This window comes from Cenococcum geophilum (genome assembly GCF_001692895.1).
Source record: "Cenococcum geophilum 1.58 unplaced genomic scaffold K441scaffold_57, whole genome shotgun sequence".
Taxonomy (NCBI): Eukaryota; Fungi; Ascomycota; class Dothideomycetes; order Gloniales; family Gloniaceae; genus Cenococcum; species Cenococcum geophilum.
This window is the reverse complement of record NW_027137615.1, coordinates 829,295-841,384: the sequence shown is the minus strand read 5'-3', so window position 1 is coordinate 841,384 and position 12,090 is coordinate 829,295.

The window sequence follows — 12,090 nt, the reverse complement described above, 5'->3', positions numbered from 1 at the left end:
ATCTACATTATACTCTTTTGTAGTTATAAGGAGAATATTTTATTTTCCTTTAGTTCTAGCTATAGACGCTAGTACTAGCTTTTTTACTTGCAGTTTTAATGCAAATAGCTAATTAACTTTGTTTCGTATAGAGAAGGTATTTAAAGGTTAGTCCTTTTCGTTTGTAATTAAGACTAGCTTTCTTTCTTATAGCTGCTTTTTCTTGCTTTTAGTAGAAGTAAAACTCCTACTAGAAGGAGAAGGGATAGAAGGTAGTGGTGGTGAGGAGGGTAGGGAGGACGAAGAAGGGAGGTCCTTTTTTTAGCCTCTTTGCGTAAGTTTCCTTAATAGGAGCTACCTCCTTTCGGAGAGCTCTTATTTCTTCTACTAGTCCTCTTAGGACATCTTTTGCCTTTTCTTTTCCTTGTATAAAGGGGGTTTCTCCTACTAGGATACTCCGTGTATAGTCCTCTAGCTATTTAACTTGTTCTTTTTCTTCTTCTTTTTCTTCTTCTTCTAGCTTTTTATAGGCCTGTGTTAGGCTTTCTAGGGCCTTTTATAGGTGTTATTTAGGAGAAAGGGGAGGGAAAGATATACTAGGTATACCAGCCGTAAAAGTTACTAATTTTATTGTCTTTTTTTTTTTACAGGTTTTTGGTTTTCTTTTTTAGTAGAAGACTAAGGATATCCTCTTTTTTCTCCTGTCCCAAATAGGCCAGGAGAAGGAGAAGGGGCAGAAAAAGTAAATGTAGTTGTGGACTTATTATCACTTATTTTTATAGGAGGTTTTTTTTATACCTATTAGACTTTAGCATCTTATAGGGGGGTTTCCTAGTTTTTACAGTAGATAATAACCTCTTTAGGTCTCTTATCTCCTAGTCCTAGAGGTAAAAAACTAGGCAAAAAGCCTTGCTAGTTTTTACTATCCTTCTACGCACTTTTTCCTTACTAATCTTACTAGAAGATTTCTAGGGAGGTTAGGCTAAGAGGTAGTAGAAAAACTAGCTAAAAAAGACTAGTATAGTTATTTTCTTTTTCTATTAGAAGTAGAAAAAACTACTAAAAAAAGGACTTATTAGGCTTTTACTAGTAAAAAAGCCCTAAAGGCAATCCTCCTCTTACTAAAGAAAATCTGACTAAAGGAGATATAGAAAAGTACCTACCCTCCCCATTTTATTAGGCTTTTACTTTCTATAGAAGAAAAACTTAGGAAAAGTCTATGTTTTAGTGTTTTGGTATTTCTACCCTTATCTTACTTACGAGCTAGAACCACCCCTTTAAAGAATTTTCCCTTTAAAAAAGGGGGTAAAAAGGTAAATAAATCCACCTCTAGCTCGCTAGGCAGTGGGAATTGGGTCTTAGAAGTTGGAAAATCGATTGTTTTTGGTGGTAAGATGGGTATACATAAGTTTTAAAGTGTGGCGCTACCTTTTGGTAAGGTTGCATATGTGGTAAAAGGTACGTACTATATATAAATAGTACTAGAAAGACTGCGGGAATATAAGCTCTATATAAACCTAAAGAAATGCACGTTTTATACTACTAGCATTAATTTTTTAGGCTTTATTATTAGCGTTAATAAAGTGTTAATAAAGAAAAGCTAGGTGGACGCTATTAGGGAATAGCCCTACCCTATAATATTTAGAGAAGTGTAGGTTTTTTTAGGTACGGCAAACTTCTACTAAATGTTTATTATTTACTATACGTAAGTAGTATTCCTAATTACTAAGCTACTAAAGGGATTTTAGAATAGCAAGAAGTTAAGACCCTTTATATTTAGGGAAGCTGCTAAGTAGGCTATAGACCAGTTAAAGAATTTATTTACGTCGGCGCCTATCCTAATATACTTTTACTAGGAGCTATATATATACCTTAAAATAAATATATCTAGCTTTGCCCTAGGGGCAATTATATCTTAATTAAAAGACAGAAAATAGCATCCTATAGCGTTTTAGTTAAGGAAAATAACCCCTATAAAATAGCGTTATATAACGCACGACTAGAAGCTACTTATAATAGTTATAGTAATAAAGTACTGGCTATATTATTATATAGAAAGTAATTATCCTATTAAAGTCCTTATAGACTATAATAACCTAGAATACTTTATAACTATAAAGGTGTTAAGTGGTTAATAAGCTAGATAGGTAAAGGCACTATTATAATATAACTTTAAAATTACGTACCGCTTAGGAAAGACAAATCCCACTAATAGGTTATTAAGACGTATAAATTATAAGACTAGGAGGATCTAGGACAGTATAGGGGAAATAATCCCTATATTACAAAATTTGCTTAAAAAAAAAGAAGACTCTTTCCCTAAAACTACTAAATTTCGCGGTAGGGTAAAGGTGTAACGGAACCTTGTAGCAAGAACTACAATAGGCTCGTTAATAGGCTAGGTGTATAGGTAAAGCAAGTTAAAGTTAATAATGTAATAATAACTGGTGGAGTAGTTGCCTAATAGATTAACTTTAATTATATTCTAAGAATTACTACAAGGAAAAAACTATCTAGGTAGGAACTAAGGGTCCTTAAATATATAACCGTACTCCTATAAAATCCTTCTTATATATAATATACGTCTTATATATAAGGTACGTAAATTCCTCTTATTCCTCTCGTTTAATATATAGCATATTATATAACCTTAGTTACTATTCCTTATTATATAGTTTTATTAGCTCTATTCTAGACCGTGCCTAAATTAACTAACTAGCTTCTTCCAACTCTTTTCTAAGTAGTTATAATATTGTACTTAAAGCGTCCATAACACTATCTCCCTCTTTATCTTTGTTCTTAAAGATTTAAAATATCTCTAAGTTATTTACTAGAGGTGTAATATCCGTCTAATTAATTTAGTTAATATTATTACTTATTATACCTAAAGCAATTTCTTCNTTANACGCCNAACGTCGTGCTNNNACTATTNCTGNAATATTATCTCTTAGTGAGATTATACCGTCTCTATATTCTTGTTATTTAAAAGAGGGGTTAGTTTATATTGCGTTAGCGAACCTATCTTTGCGATAACCGTTCTCTTAGAGTGCACTAAAGTGAATATTTATTCGTCCTATAACGTTCGCTCTACTTCTAATACTAAATATACGCGACCTATTACTCTTAATAGTCGTCTAGTTCCCTAATTAATTTATCTTAGGGTCTTATGTTTAATCTACTACTGCGCGGCTAGATGGTAAACTATTTTAAGCCCTTACTAAATTAGAACGTTCTTAGGATGCGGAATAAAAGGCCCTAGATGCTCGCATCGCGGCGTCTACTTATCTACTCCGTCTTAAGAAGGTTTATAAAAAGGTGCGTTTTAAGAAGTAGAAACTTATAGAATAAAGTTTATAGGAACTTAGTAATAAAAAAACAGATTCTCTTCTAATAGAGAAGAAAATAGATCTAAGTAGTTCAGCAACTGCTCTTCTTAGGTCCCCCTTAGGTAACTTATTCTTTAGCGATCCTTTTTTTTTAATACTGCCTAACCTAATCTCTTCTAATACTCCTATACCTTTCCTATAATGTTCTTTAAATTCTCTAATAGCTCCTAGGTAGTCTTAGTATAGCCTATCTACTTAACCTTATACTATATTTTATTATTAACGTCCTTATAACTAACAATCTTTAAAACTTGCTATTTATCTTCTTCTTATCCTCTATATGTGTCTACTTTATAAACTAGTGGCTTAATATTTCCATGTGCTAGCTCTAGTATTGCGATATACTGTATAGGGTAAATCTTTATTCTAGCTGGTAGGTTTAACTTAAACATAACTAGTGAAATCCTCTATATAATTTTAAAAGGTCCTAGTCTAACATAGTCTAACTTCTTACTTAGTTATCGACTCTTAAAATTTTTGTGTAGTAGCTATACTTTATCTCCCTCCTTAAGATCTAGTCCCTTAGATCTTTTAGCATTATAGTACCTTTTTATTCTCTCTTATACTTTCTTTACTAATTCTATAAGGTCTATATAAAGATTTATTAACGTCTTTATCCTTTCTCTAGCTGTGCTACTTATTTTCTTTACTTACCGTAGTGACAACGATATTCTTGGCTTATATCCATAATTTGCCTTAAATAGTAATGTGCCTATTCCTTCTTAAGGTGTTGCATTATATATAAACTATATAACTGGTAATAGCAATACCTAATTGTTCTGCGTATAATTAATATAATGTCTTAGATATTATTCTAGCGTCTAATTTAATCTTTCCGTTTAACCGTCTATCTGCGGATAATATGCGGTAGAAGTTGCTGCTTAAACTCCTTACTCTACTAAGAATACCTCCTAGAATGCTGCTATAAATCTTAAATCCCTATCCGATATAATCTTACTTAATGCTCTATATCTTACAAACACTTCTTTAATATAGATTCTAGCGATATCTTCTACTAAGATTTCTTCTGTGTATACTATAAAGTATCCCTACTTTATAAGCTTATCTACTATTACTAAGATCGCGTTATAATCTTATCCGGTAATAGGATCTTTTAATTTTAGCAACTTAATAATAAAGTCCTATAATATAACCTCCTATAGTCTCTCTGGTGTTTTAATAGGTTGTAGCCCTTTATATGGCTTATACCTTATTAGTTTGTTCCTTTAGTAATCTAAATATTCTTTTATAACCTTCCTAGCTATTCTCTAGATTCTATTAATAATGTACTCCTCTTAAAGTCTTAATACTAAGCCTATGGCTCTATTATATCCTTAAGTTAGTCCCTTATAGAAGTCCTCTATAAACTGCTCTGCTATACTTCTTAGGATATACTTCACTTCTCGGTTCTTATATATATCCGTTTATAAATCTTCTAGCTATGCTTCTAGAATTCTCTGTACCTAAAAGCCTTCCGGTAACTTATAAATTCTATCTAATTTGTTAATCTCCTAAGTTGCTGTAATTTTTGGATAATTGTATCTAATTAATCCGTCTGTATCTTTTCGCAGTAAAGCCCCTAATGGCTTTTTATTATTCTATAGTTTAGCCTTATAATTTAAAATATCTGCTTATATATTGTCTGTACCCTTAGTATACTAAATCTTAAAATGGTATTCTATAAGCATCTCTGCCTATCTAACCTGTCTTTAGTTAAGTTTCTTCGTTATTAGAAATCCTATTAGGTTCTTATAATCCGTCTTAACTATAAATAGTTTTTCTATACCTTATAAAAATGCTCTTTATTCCTTTAATGCTGTAACTATACCTAATAACTCCTTATTATAGATGTTATAGTTTAACTCTAGTGGTGTTATCTTTCTACTATAGTATGCTACTGGGTGCCATCCATCTTAATGTTTTTGTATAAAGTATGCCCCTAGTATATAGTCTAATGCATCTGTCTCTATAACCGTCTCTAGTCCTAGTTAATAGATTTTAAGAACTAGCTCCTAGGTAAACAACTTTTTTACTTTCTTAAAGAGTTCTCTTTGTTCCTCTCCCTATACCTATAGTTCTTCTTTCTTCGTTAATCGCGTAAATGGCTTATATAGTAATTGCAAAACCCTAGGAACGATCTTAACTACGTAACGTTCTCTAGTTCTTGCTAATTTACTATAGCCTTAATCTTCTTTGGATCTATACTAAGTTAGCCTAGTTTAATAATAAATTTAACAAAATTGGTCTTTCTAGTGAAGAACTCGCATTTCTTAATTACTACTAGCATCTATTCTTCTTATAGTCTCTTTAAGACCTATTTAACGTGTTCTCCGTATTCTTCCTTAGTTATTAAGTAGATAATAATATTATTAAGATATGCTATAATAAATTCATTTAAGTGTTCTCCTAATATATTGTTAATACGCTTCTGGAACGTTGCTAGTGCGTTTATAAGCCTAAATTGCATAACTAATGGTTTATATAGTCCTTCCTTTAACCTAAAGGCTGCCTTTTATTNGTNGCCTTCCTTAATNCTNATNTNATNGTACGCCTATCTTAGATCTATCTTTATAAAGATTTATGCGTTACCTATTCTGTCTTAGATTTCGCTAATTAAGGGTAAAGGATACCTATTCTTTTTAGTAATACTATTTAACTGTTTATAGTCAATATATAACCTTAGTTTACTATTCTTTTTTAGTACAAATAGTACTAGATATCCCGCTAATAACTGCGATGGTCTAATATATCCCTTTTATAGGTTTTCCTGGATAAACTCTTTTAGTGCTCTACCTTCTTCCTTAGTAAGCTTATAGATTAGAAAGAACCTTAGACTTATTTCTGGTTCTAATTCTATCTTATAGTCCTATACTATATACTATAACAGCTTTTTACTTTCTAGTAACCATAGTCTCTTACCATACTTACGGTATCTCTTTAGTACGTAACTTAAGCCTTACTTAGTCTCTTTATATATTGCTCTGACTTAGTACTATACCAACTTAGCTTATTATCGCATCTTATAGCGTTAAGTATCTCTAATATTAACTTAACCTATAATTTAATCGATTCTTAGATTGTATTCCTGTAACTAAGGTATACTTAATACTGCCTCGTCCCGTCCTAATAGTAGGATATTAAAAGACATTTTAATTTGTCTTCCTTTAATAGTTATCTAAATAGGTTCTGTTTTAAGATTAATAATCCCTCCCCTATAGGCTATTAGATCTCCTAAAATTATAACTAATAGGTAAGGTTGCTCCTTCTATCTATAAGGTAGTCCCATTCTCTTAACTGCTATTAGTAAGATATAGTTTCTTATTGCTCTACTATCTATTAGCGCTTTAAACTGCTAATCTTACTATTTAACTTATAAATTTAGGTGTTGCCCTTAAATTCCTTTAAGGGTCTAAGGCTCTACTACTAGCTCCCTCTAGTCTTATAGGCCTCTACTTTTCCCAACTATTAGCTGCTTAATCCTATTATACTTAGTTTACTCTTTAGCTAATACCTAGTTTACTTTTTATCTTTAATATACTATAAACACGTGTTCTCTGGGCATTTCTACTACTATTATCTATCTAAGTATTCTTCCGTAAGGAATCTTTTTAGTTAAAGTACTAAACTTCCTTCCTCTTGGACTTCTGCTGGATGCTATCTATATATATATTTAGCATTCCTATATTATTGCTCGTCTATTATTTAATATATCCTTATAAGGTATTTCCAATTCTTTTCCTTTAGATTCTTATATATCTCGCATATATTATCTACGCATGTAATTTATAATAACGTATAGTATACTAGGTGCTTTAGGTTAACTCTTAACTTATTTTCGTCCTTAAGTTTAAACCTTTATTATACTAATCTAAATGTTATAACTTTGTTTGCAGGTACTAAGATATATCTCTCGCTTCTTTAGTCCTCTAATTATTCCTTTAGATCCTTTAACGTTATAATTAAGGCTCCTTTAATATGCGTTATAGCCTTCTCTATAATTAGGTGGTTTTAGATAACTTTCTTATCCAACTATATATAGAAATCTTCCCACTTATCGTTGTGCCTTTGCCTATACTACCTTTAGTATAGCTGTTAGAGTATATACGGCTTGTCCGTAAGGAAGTATTTTCTTATTACTATATTATAATAGCCCTTTATATATCGTTCTTCAAACCTAGTAAGGATTCCTAGATCCTCTTTATCTTCTAGTTCAGTAAGCCACTTAGCTCTTAGTATGCCTGCCCTAGGCCTATTAGTAATTCTTTGTACTAGCGCTCTGTCCTTTATACGTCCTAATATGCTAGATCTCTTATCTAGTTTCTGTTCTTACTATATAATAATTCTTTGCCTAAACTCCTTTATAGTTTCTTTTAGTTTACGTCTTACGCTTAGATCCTTAAAGTCTTTATACTTCTTAATCTTAGTATTAACTTTTTAATCTTTAGTCTAAATACTGTGTTTTACTAGTAAGTCTTTTAGGTTTATATATTCGTCTCCCAGTCTAATTACTGTTTATACCGTAGATTCTCTAATCTATAAAGAAGCTCCTTGCCTCTTATTTATAGGCGTCTTTATTTATACTCCAAATTCTTAACCCCTTTGGATTTTTAATCCTAAGCTTACTTCTATCTTAAGCTTTGCTCTAGCCTTAGTTTAACTAGGCTTACTTAGTATTCTTATCTCGTCTTAAGAGTCTTAAATCTTACTTATCTCGTCTTGAAAATCTTATACCTTTAGGAAACTTCGTCCTAAGCTTATTTATATGTTACTAAACTAAGCTATTGCTCTGCTCCATTGGTTATCATCTATTATAGGTCCTTAAGCTTGCCTTATCTTATCTTAAGAATCTTAGTCGTCTTATATCTTATTATAAGAGTCTTAAGCCTTTGGCCTTTTGCCTTTATTAAGTACCGAAGTAGTTCGCTGTTTTACTTCTCTTACGTCTCGCGAAGTAATAGACATCATATCTAGCGGGGTCTTAATCCCTATTAATATTCCCTATTCTATAGTAGAATTATCCTCTACCTCTAGTATAATATCTCTTAGGTCTACATATTCCCAGTAAGCTGCCTTTATTACCTTATCGTCACGAAATATTTCGCCTGCGTTAAAATTATTATCCTTAATATCTAATCTGCGAACTAGTTCGTTAGTTCCTTTATATCTTATAGGTGCTGGCTTTTATAGCCAATAGCTTGCGCCGTACTTAGCGTCCTTATAAATTTGGTATGTGTTATTATAATAAAATATAAAACTTTTAATTAAACATTCTTTTGTTCCTCGCAGTATATTATTATCCCTTTATACGTATATGTCGTCTACTAGTCTCATGCCTTTTACTGTATAGTAACTCTACCTACTTCTATAGTCTCTAACGTAATAACCCTATTTTCCGTAATTTATATAAGCTCCCTTTTTAAACCATTTTTCTTACTATAGAGTCCGCCTAAATGTCTTCTACTGCTAAGATCCCTAATTTAGCCTCTGCTTCTTAGACCTTTAATTACTTAGTCCTTATCCTTTAGGTTTCTACGGTTTTTTGCTCCATCTCTTATAGGCTTCTTTAGTACTACTTAGGTCCATTAGCTTTACACTATACTATAGTTTTTAACTTAGCTTTTGTTGTTACGTGCTTTGCACTTTATATAACTATAGAACTCTATCCTAGCCCTTCTTGGCCTATTCCCTTTAGTAGATTTAATTATTAATCTTAATCGCCTAATCTATTAGTTCCCTTAAAGTGTCCGCATCTTCTATTAGGATAATTACGTCCTAGACTTTAGCCTTAAGTCCCTATTTATACTATGCTATAAGCGCCTTATTATTCTACTCTACTTACGTTACTAATATCTGGAACTGCGTTATATACTTAATTGCTAAGGTTTATTACGTAATGTTTTAGAGTTTTCTTTCTGCCGTAGTCACTACCTCTAGGTCTCTAAATATTTGTGTAAGTTGTTCTACAAATCCGTTCTAGCTTAAGAACATAAACCGTACCTCTTAGTTAGTGGTTATTATGCTATTCGCTTATATCTCTATAAGGTAAGGCTTAAACTACTTAAGTGCCCTTCCTATTAAGAATAGTCCTGTATAGGCTATTTAATCCATAGGTATTACTAGCTTTACTCCTTCCTGTATTACCTTAAAGTGCATTTATATAAGGAATCCTTTAAGCTTTAATCTCTCTCCTAAGTACCTTTTAATTAATGGTAACTTAACCTTTACTACGCCTATCCCGTTAATCCTATTTTTTAACGTTATATTATTTTCTGTCAACTGGTTGACTATCTCTTATAGTTGTCCGACCGTTACTAGTTGCTATAAGTTAGTGTCTGCCATATTAGTGTCGTTACCTAATTTTAAAGTAGTTGCCGCCGTCAATAGCGTCATGGTGGCTGCTTTTAATGGCATATTATTTGACTTTCTATACTTATTACCGTAACTAGGTAGTAATTATATAACGGAACCTTGTAGTAAGAACTATAATAGGCTTGTTAATGGGCTAGGTATATAGGTAAAGTAAGTTAAAGTTAATAATGTAATAATAACTAGTGGAGTGGCTGCCTAACAGATTAACTCTAATTGTATTCTAAGAATTACTATAAGGAAGGAACTATCTAGGTAGGGACTAAGGGTCCTTAAATACATAACCGTACTCCTATAAAATCCTTCTTATATATAATATACGTCTTATATATAAGGTACGTAAGTTCTACTTGTTCCTTTTATTTAATATATAGCATATTATATAACCTTAGTTACTATTCCTTATTATATAGTTCTATCGGCTCCATCCTAGACTGTGCCTAAATTAACTAACTAGCTTCTTCCGACTCTTCCCTAAGTAGTTATAACATTATACTTAAAGCGTCTGTAATAAAAGGTCCTAGTAATATAGCTATAAAGCGCCATAATTACAAAGCCGTAGAATATAGTTATAGACCAGGTAGACGTTATAAAGTTAATATACCCTAGAATTAGCAAAAATTCTATAGAATATACTAGGGGTATCGCGGTACCTTTAACTTAACGGCGTATTAGCTGCGAGTATCCAAATCTAAAGGGGATAGGTAAGATACCTATTTATAGTATAGTATACTATATAATAGTAGGAGAATCTACTAGTACTAATAGTTTAAAATATCTCGTACTATGCCTTATATCTATAATAGCGGTAGGTAAAATAGAAGTAAGTAATCTATATAAACCCTTTTTAGATCTTCTTTTTTAAGTATAATAGAGGAACGCCTTTATTTTTAGGGAGAGGTAGAAAGATAAAGTAGAGACTAACTTGGCCGGAGTTACTAAGAAGCTATAGTAGTAAAATTAAAAGGGTCTGTTATGCTTTAAGGGTGCTATATATATCTTAAAGGACCGAACGGTTTACGACGAAATTTTGAAGGTCTTTTATAATAATCCTTTTATTATAGAGTAAGTATAAGCGACGATAATATATAGTAAAGTAGATATTATTAAGCTATAACGTATTCCACCACCGAGCCGGCCACCCCACCGAGCCGGCCACTTTTTTTCCTACTAAAAATCGTGAAAATCGCAATACAATATCTCAACAACCACTTAATAATAATTCCTAAAAATTTATATTTAAGCTTACATATATACTCTATTTCATTTGCTTTAATTTTAGATAAATCTATTAAGTAGTTATAAAGATATTAAGATTAGAGTAAAATTTACGATCAAAAACTATATATCTTTAAAACTACTTAATAGATTTATCTGAAATTAAAGCAAATAAAGTAGAGTATATATGCAAGCTTAAAGATAAATTTTTAAAAATTATTATTAAGTAGTTGTTGAGATATTGTATTGCGATTTTCACGATTTTTGGTGGGAAAAAAAGTGGCCGGCTTAGTGGGGTGGCCGGCTCGGTAGTGGAATACGTTATACATAAACTATGGAATAAGGTTAAGACGTTATATAAGGAAAGAAGGTAGGAATACGGGAAGAAAATGCATATATTATTAACTTAGTTGCTTAGTTAATACATATATAGGGTAGAATAGGGTTTAGGTTATAGTCCTAGTAGAACTTAGTAGAATTTAGTAGAACTTAGCAGAATATGGCAGAATGCTATATATTGCCGTTAGATTGCCATTTCGCGGTTAACGGGTTCCCATAAAGACTTAGTAAAGCCTCTCTATTTTATAAGATATATATATTAGCGTTTCCGTTTATTATACTTAATATCGTTAATTTTTTTTAACAAAGTACTCGTTCTTACTATCTACTTTAACTAGTAGGGAAGGGTCTTATATCTATCTAGGTAGGGCGTCTAATATAGGGGCAGTAGGGTGGAGGACTAGCATATGGAATACGGGGTAGATTTTAACTGTATTAGGGAGCTTTAATTAGTAGAAGTAAGAGGAGACGACCTTCTTAACTTTATAAGGGCCAGCGTTCTTCTAATTAAGTTTTTTAGCAGGCTATTTCGTGTTTAGATTTCTTATATTTAGCCAGATAAAGTTACTAATTTAATAGGCTGGTACTAGGGTTTGTTTCTTATCTACTGCGGCTTTATAAATAGATTAAGCCCATATTATTTTATTAGTAAGAAACTATTATAGTTCCTCCATCTTTTCTACGAATTTGTTTACTTCTATAATTTATAAGGCATAATAAGCGGGGCAAGGGACGTTACTAAAGGGTTTAAAACCTATTTATAAATGCTAGCCGTAGTTAGCTAGGAATAGAGAGACCTTTA